General features: G+C 47.1%; 1 long non-coding RNA gene across 3 annotated transcripts in view; it reads right to left on the reverse strand.

The window, feature by feature from the left end:
* LOC311205641 overlaps positions 1-16,972 on the reverse strand; it is a 67,701-nt gene extending 50,729 nt beyond the window's left edge. Inside the window, exon 1 of one of the 3 annotated variants that reach the window (XR_014618162.1) lies at positions 16,927-16,972. This is a non-coding gene — a long non-coding RNA (uncharacterized lncRNA). Of the gene's footprint in view, positions 1-10,480; positions 10,513-11,135; positions 11,234-16,926 lie in introns of those variants that run through there. The other 2 variants (XR_014618163.1, XR_014618164.1) reach the window with 2 other exon arrangements.
* Positions 16,973-17,333: the final 361 nt, after the last annotated feature.

Here is a 17,333-nt window from a genome sequence, read left to right on the forward strand (position 1 = left end):
TCAGACTCCGCACGAGGCAGATAAACAGCTTCAGCCAAAATAACGAATATCAGTAATTAAGATGCCACCTAAATACCATCTTCTTTAAGGAGAAAAAAGAAAAGCTTTTATATTAATGATTTAAGACAACTAACTTACTAGCTTCAAAGACCGTATTCAGTATAAGAGGTCAACCCAAGCTCCACCAGTGGATGTTGATGTGCTGTACTGCAGCAGGTAACCTAACAGACACATTTTCATGTTTAGAACTGCACTCCATATGCAGTGTTTCTGCTGTGGGGGAAAAAAAAATGTGCTGTAACGACTTATGGATCCAGTAAACTATCTGGTGCAAGGGGACTCTCATCTGCAGAGGGAAGCCTACCCTGTCATAAACAAATTATCAGTTAATGGTGTCTTGTTTTGGAATAAAACCCAGTTGCAATATTGCATCGTATCATGGTGAGACATACACACCTAGTGCCAGGGTTGTTCATGCTCGCAGTTATTTTAAACAGTAAAATAAAGAACATTAACCTGAGTAACAGGTTAAGGTTGCTAGAAGGTCTCAAATGCATTTGGAGTTTCTAAACCTTATTTCCTTGAACAGATTACATGTCCCTTATCTAAGTGCTGGTGACACTGCAAGTTAGCTACCTGTCTAGGAGACACTACACCTCACCCTTTTACAGCCACAGGTCATCCGCACCAAGGGGGAAGGCAGAAGGAGATATCGCAGAAGGAGATATCACAGAAGGACAAACACTGACTCCGAAAGGATAAGCAACAGCTGGGAGAAGACAGGCAGCAACCAGTGCAAGGAGAGAAGGTGTTTGTGAGTGTGAATCACACATTTCCCTAGACAGACATCTTTCCATTAATGATGAATATAATAATTCCCCTAAATAATGCAAGGAAAACTTGTTCAATCATTTAAAAGGCATCATCAATAATAAATACATCAGCTCCAGATGCTTACCTCACCTTTCCTCCCTGCTCGGGGACTGTTTTAAGAAAAAGACTGAGATTGCTGTCAGTTTTGAATTTTGGAAAGGTGGTTCAGTACCAGTGTGAACAAAGGAAGCACCTGAGACCAAGGAATGGAAAAGCAAGTGTGCACACACCCTGCCTGGTATAAAAGCTGTTGACACCGCGGCTGCCGTTCCTGCTCGATAAAGCGGCAACGAGAGCTCAGCTCTTGTTTACCCAGGCTAAGTGCATACACACGGAGGTACGCGCCCAGATAGCCAAGGCCAGCCAAGAGGAGAGCCCTTCCCACCGGCCAGGGGAAGGTCCCCCACCAAAGCCCACACCGGAGGCAGTGCCCCCATCACTTGCAGCATAGCAGGCACTAGGGCAACAGCCCGTATGGGGGGTACCCAGCTGCTATGCCAGCACCAAAACCAACATCTGGATGGGTGGGGAGGAGAAGGAGGAAATTATGCATGCTGTCTTTCAATAGTGGATTTCTCAGGAATGAAGAGCCAAAGGAAATTTAGGAGGCCTGAGGTTCCTTGCTGCAATGCTGCCTGCAAACTCCACCATACATGCAGGAGCATCTTCTACAGCACTGGAAAATCAGAACAGGTTTTCTCAGCTCATCCTGACCTGGGAACAAACCCCTCTGAGCCACCCATCATGTTGTTAGCACAAGTCGTGCTGTCCCTGAGGCATGAATTATCGTGATGAAATCACAGAATCATTTAGGTTGGAATTGACCATTAAGATCAGCGAATGCAACCATTAACCTAACGCTGCCAAGTCCACCACTACTAAATCATGTCCCTGAGCGCCACAGCTACTTGTATTTTAAATACCTCCAGAGATGGCAACTCAACTACTCGCCTGGCAGCCTGTTCCAATGATTGATAACAATTTTGTGAAAGAAAAATTCCTAATATCCAATCTAAACCTCCCTTGGCACAAATTGAGACCATTTCCTTTAGTCCTATCGCTTGTTACTTGTCAGAAGAGACCAATCCCCACCTGGCTACAACCTCTTCTACTGTAGAGTGATAAGGTTTCCCTTCAGCCTCCTCTTCTCCAGGCTAAACAACCCAGTTCCCTCAGTTGCTCCTCATAAGACTGGGGCTCTAGACCCTTCATCAGCTTTTTGGCCCTTCTCTGGACTTGCTCCAGCACCTCAGTGTCCTTGTAATGAAGGACCCAAAACTGAATACAGCACTCGAGGTGCAGCCTCACCAGTGCTGGGCACAGTGGGATGCTCACTTCCCTACCCCTGCTGGCCATGCTATTCCTGACACAATACAGGATGCCGTTGGCCTTCTTGGCCACCTGGGCACACTGCTGGCTCGTGTTCAGGCAGCTGTCAACCAACACCCCCAGGTCCTTTCCTGACAGGCAGCTTTCCAGTCGCTCTGCCCCAAGCCTGTAGAGCTGCCTGGGGCTGTTGTGACCCAAGTGAAGGGCCCTGCCCTGAGCCTTATTGTATCTCATATAGCAGGTCTCAGCCCATTGATTCAGCCTGACCAGATCCCCCTGCAGAGCCTTCCTACACTCAAGCAATCAACACTCCTCTACAACTTATTGCTGTCTGTGAGCAGACTGAGGGTGCACTTATTCCCCCAGAGCATTGATAATGCTATTAAAGAAAACAGGCACCAGTACTGAGCCCTGGGGGACATCACTTGTGACTGGCCACCAACTGTATTTAAATCCATTCACCACTACCCTTTGGGCCCAGCCACCCAGCCGGTTTTTACCCTATGAAGAGCACACCTCTTCCAGCCATGAGCAGCCAGTTTCTCTGGGAGAATGCTGTGGGAAACAGTGTCAAAGGCTTTACTAAAGTCCAGGTATACAGCATCCACTGCCTTTCCCTCCTCCACTAAGTGGGTCACCTTGTCATAAAAGATCAGGTCAGTCAAGCAGGACCTGCCTTTCATGACCCCACGCTGACTGGACCTGATCACATGGTTTTCCTATACATGACACATGATGGTAGTCAAAATGACCTGCTCCATGACCTTCCCTTGGCACTGAGGTCAGACTGACAGGCCTGAAGATCCCTGGATCCTGCTTCTGGAGGATCTTCCTTCCTTGAAGATGGCTGCCACATTATCTTAACCTCCAGTCAACAGGGACCTACCCACTCTGCCAGGACTGCTGATAAATGATGGAAAGTAGCTTGATGAGCGCTCCCACCAGCTACCTCAGTACCCTGTGGTGGGGTGGATCCCACCTGGCCCCACAGACCTCTGTGTCTCTAAATGGCGTAGCAAGTCACTAACCTTTCCCCCTGGATTATGGGGCTTCACTCTGCTCCCCATCCCTGTCTTCTAGCTCGGGGGGGCTGCATACTTGGAGAACAACTGGTCTTACTGCTAAAGACTGAGGCAAAGAAGGCATTAAGTACCTCAACCTTTGTCACTACATTTCCTCCTACTTCCAACACAGGATGGAGATTCTCCTTAGCCCTCCTTTTGTTGTTAATACATTTATAGAAACATTTTTTAATTGTCTTTAACTGTAGTAGCCAGGTAAGTTTTAGCTGGGCTTTGGACCTTCTAATTTTATCCTTGCATAGCCTAATGACATTTTTATAGTCCTTCTGAGTTGCCTGCCCCTTCTTGCAAAGATCATAAACTCTCTTTTTTCCTATGAGTCTCAGTCAAAGCCCTCTGGTCTTCTTCCCCGCCAGCCCATTTTTTGGCACAAAAGGACAGCCAGCTCCTGCGCCTTTAAGATTTCCTTCTTCAAGGATGTCTAGCCTTTGAAGTCCTTTGTCCTTCAGGACTGCATCCAAAGGGACTCTGCCAACCAGGTTCCTAAACAAGCCGAAGTCTGCCCTCTGAAACATGGTGCCAGTTCTGCTGACCCCTTTCCTTATTTCTCTGAGAATCACAAACTCTACCATTTTGTGATTTCTATGCCCAAGACAGCCTCCAACCATCACACTGCCCCCTAGTTTCGACATCTGTCTGCCTCTGCATTCTGGCTGGGTTGTCTGTAACAGACTCCCACCATGGTATCTGCCTTGTTGGCCTTCCCCCTGATTCTTCAACATTCAATTCTATCAACACCATTGTCCAGCGTTAGTCAAAACAGTCCCTAACAAAAAGGGCAGCCCCACCACCTCTTCTTCCTGGCCTATCCCTCCTGAAGATTCTGTAGCCATCCATTGCAGCACTCCAGTTGTGCGAGTCATCCCACCATGTTTCCATGACGGCAACTGTACCATAGTTTTCCAGTTGCCTGATGGCTTCCAGCTCCTGCTGCTTGCTGCCCATGCTGTGTGCATTGGTGTAGATGGACTTCAGCTGGGCTACTGATCCCACCACCTTATCATGCCATAGTCCCAAGTGCTGCTGCTGCCACAGCAGTCCCAGACACTGAAAACAAAGGTGATGGATAAACTGCGGGACCAGTGAGAAGAGCTACGGGCCATTTGGACATGTCCTATCCACAGTATGGGAGAAAGGAAAGGAAAAAAGGAGGTTAACACCAAAAAATCATGGGGACACCATGTTTCCAAGATGCCAGCACATTTGCCAGAAAAGCCTTTTCCTTGCAAATACTGGAAGGCTGCAGGAAGCAGGGGAATAAATGTGCATAAGACTGGCATAGTTTTGACTTCCAAAGTAATTTTCTGGCATCCCTAAAATAATGGGAGGGTGACCATCAGCAGGGAGGATGGAAACCCAACTGCACAGAGCAATCACAAGCATGCAGTGTCTCAGAGCAAGGAAACCCAGCCTCTGCCTCTGCCAAATTTCTATCAAGGGCAGGGGTGGGACAAAAGGTTTATGCCACCAAACAACGATTTGCATTGTTTCAATCTTTCTCTTTTCCCTTGGAGCCACTCTTCTGATTCAGAATCTGTACTATTTTAAGCAACTCTGCTTAAAAAAAAACACCAAAAAAAAAAAACCCAAACAGGATTTAATGCCTATTTGGGCTGCCCATAAAAATCGTTTCCACTGGAACAAAGATTTAAAAGTGTGAGTCAAAATGAGTTTACAATGGGGGGCTGATTATCAGGAGGACCAGAATATCCTCTTATTAGAAAAATGTTCACCGGGTTTTCCTGAACTTCATACAGTGGTATTAAGGGCTGATTTTGTTGCATGCAGGCGACAGCGACTGTCTTCAACATGGGGGGGGAAGAAATATCTTTATTTTATAATACAGAAAAAGAGCCAGGATGTGTGTGTGAATGTGTGGCATGTGTATCCATACATGCATGAACACACACATCCTCCTGATTATCGTCAACAAGAGAGATGGGAAAGAAAAACACAAAAATGCAGAAAATGAAGCTTAGAAAGGATCAAAGGACACACTCCACCCGCTTGCCCCAAGTAAAACAAGCATAATTAAGGGGCGCTTTTTTTTTAATTATTATTATTTGTCTATTATGGTTGCAAGCACCACGGGGGAGAATCAGGGCCCTACTTGCACTAGTCCTATGCAAATACTTAAGGGAGTCTGGAAGAGCTACAATCTACTACGCTTCAGTTAAACTGATGTGAGCACCCTATATTAATTTTACCTCAAACCTATTTGTTTTAAAGGCTTATCTCAATGGGTACAATATTTATATGCGGATAAATTATTTTTAAAAGGGGAGAGGTTAGGCAGGATGGCAGCAGGACCACAACTGGGTCTGAGGATGTCCATCCTGGTTCCATTTCCCAAGCTCTCCTTCTTGTTTTGGTCTGGATCAGTTCCAACTGCCCTCAGAATTACAGAATCACAGAATGTTAGGAGTTGGAAGGAACCTCAAAAGATAATCTCGGCCAACCCCCCTGCCAGAGCAGGATCACCTAGACTGAATCACACAGGAACACATCCAGGTGGGTTCAAATGTCTCCAGAGAAGGAGACTCCACAACTTCTCTGGGCAGCCTGTCCCAGTGCTCTATCATCCTCACAGTTAAAAAGTTCCTCCTTATATTCACAAGGAACTTCCTATGCTCCAGCTTGCACCTGCTGCCCCTTGTCCTATTGCTGGCCATCACTGAGAAGAGCCCGGCTCCATCCTCCTGACTCTCACCCTTCACATATTTCTAAACATTAATAAAGTCTCCTCTTCTCCAAGCTACAGAGGCCCAGCTCCCTCGGCCTCTCCTCATTAATAAGGAAGGTATTCCACTCCAGGACCCAGGTTCCTCATCCCAGACCCACCTGTGCATGTCCTCAGGTGAGCACTGCCCCAAAGCCTCGCACACCTGATGTCACCCATGTGCACGGTGTCACCTCCCAACCGGCCCTGTGCACAGCCACCTGCCTGCAGCTGGGGAGAAACCCTGCCCTGGCTGACGAAGAGCGGAAGGGAAAGCACGCATAAAATGCCCTCTCACTGCTATGCAGCAGGGCAGAATAGATTTTAAGGCAACGAGTCATCAGCTATGAGCTGATGAATTTGGCTTTATACATGTCAGAGCAGCATTATGCAATAGAGATGTCTCTCTCAATCCTGCTGACCCGGATCTGAACCAGTACCCATGAAGAAGTTTTGGAAGGTTTCCTAGCCTGTTTTTTAGGTCCTAGAGCCAACAGCTAGTCAAAGTTTGGTCTCCTGGCAAGCAGAGAGAACGTATCTTACAACTGCATCCAAACTTTAAAAGAAAAAAAAAAAAATAAAAACCCTACCCTGGAGAGCAGAGTACAGCACGATACTTTTATTTACAAGCTTTCTGGCTGCTCTTTATCAAGAGAAATTACTGGAAAAGCTGAAACGCGACCATCGTTTCACAAGCTCCGCGCGGTTCCCGTACCCAACTTCGCACGGAGAACGTCAACAGGGTGACATGAGCCGCCTGCCTTCCCCGGCAGCTGCAGCGTGCGCCTTCCTCCCGCCATGTCAAAATCCCACCCCTCAACTTACACACTGCACAGTCATTCTTTTGCTAATCACAGGCTGCTCTGCGCTCCTCAACCCGAATTATTATTATTAGAGCTGGCTCAGCTGCAAACGCGCCGGCTTTTCAAACACTCAGCGCCGAGCTGAAGGAGAGGGGTGGGGAGCTTTAATCCTTTACTGGCTGCAGCGTAAGGCAGTGAATGGCATTCGGGCGTGTGTAATTTCTTTCAATGGGGAAAAAATAACATCTTTCAGGTTTTCCATTTTGAGTTAGCACAGAATCACCAGAAAAAGAAGAAGAAGAAAAAAATACTGGGTAAGGCAACATAACACATCCTATGGCCTTCTTTCAATTCACCAGCTATATTTATCTCTCAACTGCAGCGCAGAAACATGTTTTGCTTAGAAAAAAAATTTAGCTGCTTAAAAGAGATCCTCAAGTCGCAAAGGCCACACACTTAGATCCTGGGGGGATGAGACAGGAAAAAAAAAAAGATTTGTTTGCTGAGATGCTGTAAGCTATCTGAGATCTGCCACCTACAACTCACCATCAAGCCCTCCAGCAGGAAGGGATGACTTGGGCACCAGCCAACCTGAGCTTGAAATGTTTTAGCAGAAAATTGCTCATATGATTGGGCTACTTTTTTGTCATCTATTTCACTTTCACCCACTTTGTTTTCTTCTGAAACATGTGCCTAGGACCAGGTCCAGAGATTGGATGCTGGCTAAGGAAAACATGAGCATCTTTCCCAGCACACCAAGTCTACCATACTTGAGCCCAACAATGTAGGACCAGCAGCACCACAAGCCTCACCATCAAACCTAAGACAACCTGCACAGTGGCAACCCCACATTAAGTAGACCTGGCTTTTAAAAAGTCTTTTCTAGCTGTTTGCCAGGCTACCTTAGCCATGACCCTCACCTTATCCTTTCCAAGGCAAGCTCCTCTCCATCCCAAGTCAACCAGTGTCCCTCAGTGTCCCATCCCAAAGGCTGCAGCTACGAGAAAAGTCCAGGTGCTACTGTCATGTGCAGTGGACTGAAAGCACCAAGCCTGTGTGTAAATAAACATCCCGTTCCCAAGCCAAACTACACCAGGGCAAAAAAATCTCATTTGGATGTGCTGAAGAAATAGGATCAGGACCAAGCGCCTTAAAAAAAGCAAAGCACCCTAACAATTGGCACTAAATGATCCTCGGGTGCAAGGGTCATCAGCAAGATCAGGTTATCAACATGGCCTGAAATAGCCCCTCATCCAAGCGGGGGGGCTGAGGGGCAGGGGTAGACGGCACGGGACACTTGCATGGCTGGTGAAAGCAATCTGCATTGCAGAGAGGGGGGGAAAAAAGAAGGAAAAAAAAAATGAAGAGTCATCCTGAATGAAACACAACACTGAGTGTTCACATTTCAGACAAGAAGCCTCACGTGTCATCATCAGAACAGTCTGGGGTTTGATTTCTGTTTATTCACCTTGATGATATCCCTTCACACTTTCTGCTCGTGTTACGCTTTTCCAATAAAACTCCCAAATCTTTCCATTTATCCCAAGGAAAGCCCCCTCTGCAGATCCATTTCCCCAAACTGTGCACGGCAGAGCTCACCCAACCTGACCTCCGTGGAGTGCAGGCTGGGCACGTTTGGGAATTACCACCCATTGAAGAAACCAATGCCACAAAGCAGGGCTGGGAAGCATCGGCCTGGGATTTTTTTTGGGGGAAAAAAAAAAAACAGCTGTGCAAGCAAAGCCACCCAACCAACTCATTTGCTGCAAGACTGATGCGGCCAAGAATAAAATGTCTGCTGTCAAGTGATATGGAGCGTGTTCTTCAGATCACCAGCATCAAAGCATTTCCTGATTTCAGATCCCTCCGTTTCTATAATCGGAAGCAACTGCAACTGCTTTATCATCTACAAGGGAACCCCCTAACAAACACTGCCCTTCGCAGCCCTCACTGCCACACCAAAGTGGAAAGCACTATGCAGGACGTGCACTCACCTCCATTTAAATCACCCCCCGCTCCCCAACCTCCCACCCACTCTCCCCTGGGCAGCATTTTCTCACGGGAATCAGGATTGCTCAAGTCAAGCCAGCACTGACGCATGCACAAACTCTGCTCACACACCCTGATGCTCTGCCATTGGGGTACAGCAGCCCTCCCAGGACCACCACAAACTGGGTTACATCCCTCTGGAGAGCAGAAAATGGGATGAAACCAGGTGGAAAAGTTGTGGGATTGCGGCAAGCCAGAGGGCTGCTAAAATGAGCAGCAGGAAGGTAAGAGAGGCAGAAGCAGGAATGCAGAGCCAGGACCTGCAGTGCTGACTGCAGCCATCACGGAAGGAGCATCACTGAGCCCAGGGTGCAGGCAAGAAGCACTGTGAACATGAACCCCAATCTTATTGTTAACCATCAGACCCAAGAAACATCCACCCCGCCACACCAGCTGCAATCCAGAACAGGCAAGAGAAGCCAAAACTGTGAGGCTGAGACTCAGAGAGAAGGGAAACAAGAGCGGCGCCAACTCCCTTATTCCGTTTTTCAAGAAACAAGGGGCACGGCTGCGGCCACTACAGGGGCCACAAACTCTCAGGGTGTGCAGAGATGGTAACAGGGTGCTCAGCCAACCTGCCCCAGCAAAGGAGAGGAGGAGCCAAGCAGAAGAGAACTTATAAATCAACTTGGAGTAGAAACACATGGATGAGAAGGTGAAGAATGAAAAGCCAGAATAGGAAAAAAAGGGGAAAGAAGGCTAAAAAAAGGGGAAACGTATGTATGAGGAAACACCACAGCCATAAAGCTCCAACATGAAGTGGAACAGAAAAAGAGAAGCGGAAGGAAACTAGGAGGAGGAAGCAAAGTTAGAGCTTAACAGGAGATAATGCTTTCACACATATGTGTGCATCTATCTAAAAGTACATATAAAGGTTACTTGGCTGTAGCTATATACTGACAAACTGCAGTGATTTATCTACGTTGCCCTGAACAAAAGCAAACACTTCCCCACTGGCTCTGAGGGGTCAGCACAGAGTTTTCACCTGCATGGGGATGCTTTCTGTACAATTCCTGTACCAAGTGGGCCACCATGTTTACTGATAATTAGAGCTAAAACAACACAGAAGACATTAAAGAAAATTCAAGCTACAGCAGCGCATTTCTGGCCATCGTGTCTCCATCGTGTGCAAGGACAGCCACAGATCCCCGGGAGGAATATCACTGCTATTAGCTATTGACATTACGTACAGCACCACCAAGAGCTTGAGATATCAAATGTGTCTGTGCTGGGTGTTGTACAAAAATAGAATAGAAGGACCAGTCTCTGATCCAGAGATCCAATGACCTAGTGTAAAACCAAGATATAGATAGAAAGCAGAAGCAAATAAGGCAGGCTGACCAGAGAGGAGCAAAAGACATGCCAGAGGAGCAACCTACATCTCACCATACATGGCAGCCTTGGATGGGCACATCTAACAATCTTGCTTTTAGACAGGAAGCCGGGAAGGGGTCAGCCACAACAAAGCCTGAGCAAGATCCACCCATTCCCTGTTCTCCAAAATCCCACTTAAACCACTAATGGATATGGTGTAAAGATCCCCTATTGGTGAAACAACCAGTAGTAAGTAGTAAGCCACATCAGAACCACCACATCCATCAAACCACACAGAGAAGAATCCCTACCTAACGTGGCCACAACGTCCACCATGATCTTGACTTCACGACTGCTCTTCTGACTGCTGGTTTGTTTATCTATCACATTTTGGGACAAACAAAACAAGACAGGGACCAAGAGTCATACATGAATTAAAGTGGCATCTATGAGCCTGGCCATAAGGTGATAAAGGAGCCAATGGAATGGAAAACAAAACCCAAAGCATAATTTAACATTTAACTAGGTAAAACAGCTTCCCATGACCTGTTAATATGACAGGGTGTCACAAGCCAGTCTTGTGTCCACAGAAAATTCCTGGTAATTAACCCTAGTCTGAAAGAGGTAAAGAGAGGAAAGGGAGGAAAGAGCTAAGGAACTATGGGCACACACCTCAGTTGTGCTACTTAAGTTTATATTCTGAAAAGGCTCAAATCACTGCAGGTAACTGGAATTAGAGCCAAATGCATTTTCCACAATGCTCAGTCTAAACACTGCAGTCATCACTGGATTATCTTTCAGGTGCTACAGTAAGTTATGAGCTAACATCTGAGACATGTTTTTTCTCCTCTTCCTCCAACCCAGTGGTGGAGGGCCTTGTTTTGCTTGTGTGTTACTTAACTGTCTTTAAAAATTATACAAAACGTTGCTGTATACTTAAAAAAAAAGACCTTCAATTGAACATACCTTGCACTGGGAGCAGAATACAATGAGGTTTGTGGCAGTCCTTATCTCCTCAGGTTGCCCAGACCACGTGAAACTGGACCCTCAGAGAGCAGAGCTTCATTTCCTTGCAGAAAGCTCCTGAGGTCTTTGGCACAAAGCTTTAAGCAGTCTTTCTGCTACCTGAAGCAATACAGGGAGCACCCTAAAAAGAGAACAAAAGACCTCAAAACTTTATTTCCAAGAGAAGCTAGCATAGAAAGACATCACAAGCTGCCCACACAGCGGTGGAGATGGGCTGCAGCTTTCTGGACTGGCCAAACTTTCTTTCACTTGCAGGCTTACTACAAAGGTATGTCATTGCTGTTGTCAAACCAAGACACAGTGCATCAAGGCCAAGACCAGGACTCTTCCCAGGAAGATGGGGGCTGTATCTCCTCATCAGCTATAGATGCCAAAACACCAGAAGAGCTAAAGATCTTACCACCAGAAGAAATTCAAGAGCACTCCTAATCCACTAACTCAACTGTCCAGTTGTGTACAAGGACCACCATCCAACAGACCCAGCATGGCAGTGGCAGACTCTTCAACCCCTTCCTCATGTTCAACTGCATTGCTGGAACTCAGAGAGCTGTATCTCACCAATGAGCCAACAATGTCCAATAACTCAGCTCTCTGCCAGCCACTGGGTGCAAAAACATTAAACAGAGCTATGGATCATCTTCACACTATGGTCACCTAAGCATGGGTTGCCCAGATAGGTCATGTACTAAAAGTTAGTGTGGGGCTCCAAGTGTAAAGAATGGTGGGAGGAGACAAATGTCATCCTGTGGTAGCAGGAACCCTTTGGGTGACTTCATAGTCCTTCTGGAGTGTCACCTTGGAGAGAGGTCAGGAGCCTCCCTGGACAGACCCTTTCTGCTGGCCAAGCCTCTGGTGAAATCACAGCTGCATGAGCTCAGATTTAATGGTTGTCAACTTCTTCTAATGGGTATTGAAACCCCTTAATTTCCAACGAAATTTTAATGTTTTAAGCAGCACTTCATGGCTCTACAGGCTCTGTCATGCCTCAGGGTGACCTTAAGTGCATTTAGCCCAGAATTCAAGACTTTCAAAAGAGCACAGCTCCCAGCATCCCACAAGCCGGCTCCATCCCTGATGGTATCTCAAACCTTCATGAGCTTTAGCTGTCTTTCTGCTGCCACAGCGGAGACAACAGCATTTTTACCTGCTCAGAATGCAGATTTTCTAGGCAGAACAAGATACAGGTTTGCCACTCTGAATATTAGCACTCCTAATACTATTAGAAGGAGGTAAACTGCACTAACAAGACCAGCTGTAAGCTCCCTCCATCCTGCTGGATCAGCAGAAGTGACTGAGGGTTGTTTAATCCCTCTCGTACATTCCCCTCCCATACTGCCTTGCACCCTGAGGCAGCGTTAGCAGTTAATTAACAGAGTGATGTACAGAAATGAAATCCTATCTATTGTAATTTGTCTCACTAAAGTACCCAAGAAAAATACTCACTGTTACTAAAAACGTTGTGCAAAATAATGTCTATTGCTAAAAGTCTCTTAGGTCATCAAGATTCAGAAGGAAGACGGGGACAGTGGGTACCAACAGTGATGTACAGGCTGTACCACCACAGGATACAATGTTATGGCTTATGTTAATGGCAATCTTCAGCTCTGAACAGGCTACAACCTGTCTCAAAGACAGTCCTGACATCAGGACTCTACTGTCCTACGCTGTGAACAACCATACGAAAGGCAGCATCTGCCATGATGTGTTTCCATATGAAAGAGGCAAACAGAAGAAGAGCAGAAGGGGAGGGAGAAGGAATGGCTTGCCAACGGCAGAGCTCCCAAATCCCATCCACGGTCAAGCACTGGGAACCACGTCATCTGCCCAAGCCACTGGACTGGTGGCTCTTAATACAAACTACCCAAGGAGAACAACTCAAGACAAACTTCTCACAGCTTCAATGTCCTGGACTGCAAAGGGGAGCACCTTCCTTCCCCTCTGAATCTGATCATCTTAATCGCATTTACTGACTCATCTTGTACGTTCATGAAAGCTGGGCCTCCTTCCATCTTGCTCCACAGCCAGAGACTTTTCAATTGCTCCTCAGTTACCACAGAAACAGAGAACTGCTGGTGGGAAGAATACTCTGGCGTCTCCAGTCTAACCTCCCAGCTCATAAGCAAGGCTGATTGTTTCCTCTGTAACATCAATCATCAGGCCTACTTTTTTGTAGGTGTTTTTATATAATCTAAAGCAGCCTTTTTAAGGAAAAAATGAAAGCTTTGCCCACTCCATCCCCAAAACCAAACTGAGCAGAACCAGAGGCAGGTTTGACACATCAGTAAATCAAATGATCCACCAATTCACACGGCAAACATGGTATTGTCTAAAACCCCTAAGCAGCATCTCGACTGACTGTGCCGCAGCGCGAAACTCCTGGCCTTGACTCCTCCACGATCACTTCTGGGAAAACCTATTTCAGACTTCCCTACTTTTATGAAGGAGGAAAAAAAAATAAGACACAACCTATCATTATTTAAGTAGGGGTGGAAACATTATTAAATATTTCCAAAAGGATCTAATGTAGCTTTTTGCTCTGCGTGCTAAATTACAGGTCACTGTGCTGATAGGTGTGACTACCTATTTACAGCATCAGCTGAAGCACAAAGGGCTCTTGGTACGTCACATCCAGAGACTGCATGACTGCGTTAATGTAAAATTAACTTTATGCCTGCAACACAGCTAATATTATAGTAATAATGATAGTGGTAATGATGATGACAAAAGCAATGATGATGATGATGATAATAACAATAATAATCCCAAACTTGAATATGAGCAAAGAGAGACCCGTGATAGACCTTTTTCCATACAGAGGAGATGCAAAGTAAAGGGTTTGAGTACAGCCTGGGCTTCAGCCATTGCTCCACATCCCACATGCTGAGGCACGAGCCCACAGCTGCTGTTTCCACCACGTAAACCAGCACACACAATGTCACATATACGTCAGCGATACACCACTGCCTGGGAACAGCGATACCCAAGCAATACCCGATCCAGCACCATGCTGCGAGGACACCTGGCAGAAAGCTGGCCAGGAAAAGACACCTTGCTGAACCTACTCCAGCCTGTTGCCCCATTCCTTCCTTGCACAGCCTGCAAGCCCCTTCCACTTGGTGTGTGCCAGGCCCACTCCACACCAGTGCAGGGTACTGTGCAAGGCAATGCAATGTGTTTTATTTGGGCTAGGATTTTGCTCAACTGACATTTTCAAGAAGAGATGGTTGCCAAATTTCTGGGCCACTCAGTTCAAGAAGGACATAGAACTCCTTGAAAGAGTCCAGTGCAAGGCCACAAAGATGATGAAGTAGAACACATTCCTTATGAGGAGAGGCTGAGGGAGCTGGGCCTCTTTAGCTTCGAGAAAAGGAGACTGAGGGGTGACCTTATTAATGTTTAGAAATACGTAAAGGGTGAGAGTCAGGAGGACGGAGACAGGCTCTTCTCAGTGACGGCCAGTGATAGGACAAGGGACAGTAGGTGCAAGCTGGAGCAGAGGAAGTTCCATATGAATACAAGGAGGAACTTTTTCACTGTGAGGGTGACGGAGCACTGGGACAGGCTGCCCAGAGAGGTTGTGGAGTCTCCTTCTCTGGAGGCATTCAAACCCCACCCGGACGTGTTCTTGTGTGATTTAGTCTAGGTGATGCAGGGGGGTTGGCCTAGATTATCTTTTGAGGTCCCTTCCAACTCCTAACGTTCTGTGATTCTGTGATATGATAAAATCTAGGCCTCAGAACATGAAGTGTTAATCAAGAGTCACGGGTTGTTGCATTTAAAAAAAAAATAATAATACTCCTAAATTGGATTTTTCTTCTCCTTCCTACACTACTGGCAACAGCTCTCCAACCGCAGCAGAGATTTATACAGGACCTCACAGGATGCTGACCCTGCAGCACGGGTGAACAGATCAAAAGCTTCCGTTCTCCTGACCGGCAGAAAAAACGCAAGGCAAGCAATCTTTTCAATCCAGCTACCAGGATTCCAGGAAAGGCACAAAACATCCTGAGACCCAAGGCAAGCAGCATCCAAGCGGGCAGCAGAGGGGCTGGCCTGTACCCGCTTCTGGATGACTTTGGACCTCTAGGTCCAAACCCACAGACTGCACCTACACATTGAAAATGGCCACCAGAGGAAATCCATCCAAGCAAGCATGGTTACCAGGGGCAGACGCACCAACACTAAGCATGAAATGCTCATCAGAGGCTTTTCCAGCACAACACCACTTGGATTCCCACTGGTACCAATGAAACAACCTGGGTCATGGAGACATTTCCATTTCTCCTTCTCAGACTGAGATCTCATCCACACTCTATCCCTGCCATTCCAACACAGCGATTCTGCTACCTTGCAAAACACCCCCTTGATGCAGAAGAGCTTACAGCAGTTCTAACATGATGACTTCTATCAGTACAAGGCATCAGGATGCTTCATCTACACAAAAGATGTCACTGGTGTGCAATAACCCTTAAACAGCTCAACTCCACTGGAAAAGCTGATATGCAGACCAGGCATCCAACCAGCACGTACCTAGGGAAGCCAAGCAGCACAGAAAGGGCACTCAGAATAAGTGAGGGAGAAGTGGACTGGACAATACTGGACAGATGGAAAACTATGGTGGATGGTTAGGAGGACTGGACCCAAGCTTTCCACCTTAAAACCCCAGCACTGGCCAATTTCAGAGCCTGAGTGTTCCCAGCACAACCCACATTGAACTGAGGACAGTCACAAGCTGACTCATAAACCACATGGCAGATGTGGTCTTGCCTTACCCACCCATCTCTGCTCTTCACCTGCCCCTAAGGAAACAGCCTACACCTTTGGGCACTCCTCTTGTGGTAGGGACATCCTCTCTCCAAACAGGGTAGAGCCTTTGGGACTTCCTTTGTGCTCCACTGCTATTCATTCCTACCTTCAGGAGAGAAGCTGTGACCCATGCCTGGGGAAGCCCCCAGATTGTAGATGACAACCCTGGGGATGTCATCTTGTCCCCTTGGGAAGCTGTTGATGTCCTGCAGCTCTGTCTTCCAAAACATCTCATGGCAGTGGCACTCCCCCACACAAACACGCAGTCCTTCCAGGACTCTGGGCTGCCATTTCTCACCAGGGTGCTCCACACACCCCATCTCAGCTCAGCACGCTCTCCAGTAGCACAAGTTGGCTCCCAGCGCCCACACAACCCAAACTCAGGGCGGGGGGGGGGAGGGGGGCGGGGGGGGGGGCATGGTCAAACCTCCCCTTTCCCATCAAGGGACTTTCTAATGAGCTGATTTGCAGGAACCTACCCAGTAATTTCTATACAAAACTTCTACTGGGTTGTTGTTTTTTTCTCTAACTCGGGTTTTTAAAGCCGGAATGAGCAAGAGAGGGAACCCACCCCTTCTCTTTGCAATTTGTTCCGGTGGCTAATCACCCTTGCCGTAGTTTCTCATTTGAATTGTCTAGCAGGCACTGGTTCCAGCTCTGCCTGTCACTGCTGCAGCCAAGAGCCCTTTGCTGCCTGATGTGCTTTACCAGCATGATCATTTTTCCTTCCAGATGGTGGGGGGATGCAACCGCAGTATCTGCTGCAGTGTATGTATATGTAAGATATCAATAGCAGTGAAGATACGACAACACAGACATCAGAGCAGGTGGGACAAGCCTGCCTGGAAACGGCTGGGTGATACTCAACCAGCCCCCCCTCCCCGATTTGTAGGACGTATCTGCACATCAACATTCACATCCATACCTTGAATTCACATGAAGAATGGTATCACCCAGGGATGCAGTAAAAGATATTTTGATCATACAGCTCCGGATGCTTGTAAACCATCGTATCTGCTTCATCTGCCCAGCTGGTCCCAGTGTTTGTGTCACCCTGAAGACAGGCTGCTGCCTTCAGCTGAGCAGAGCTGATGCATCCAGTAACCATCTTGCTGCTTGTCATGTGTCACCCTTAGAGTGACAGGGAAAAAAGCACCACCAGTAAGCCTTGTCCTCAACAACCTCTGGAACTTCCCAGAGAAAAAACTGAGGAAAGATTCGGAAATCCCGTGTTATTGCAACCCTGGCAACTCCAGAAAATGCTGTACTCCACTGAACTGCACTGAGTGGAGCAAATGGCAGGCGCTGCATCTCCAGGCATGAAAACCACAT

This window comes from Gallinula chloropus (genome assembly GCF_964237585.1).
Source record: "Gallinula chloropus genome assembly, chromosome: 2".
Lineage (NCBI taxonomy): Eukaryota > Metazoa > Chordata > Aves > Gruiformes > Rallidae > Gallinula > Gallinula chloropus.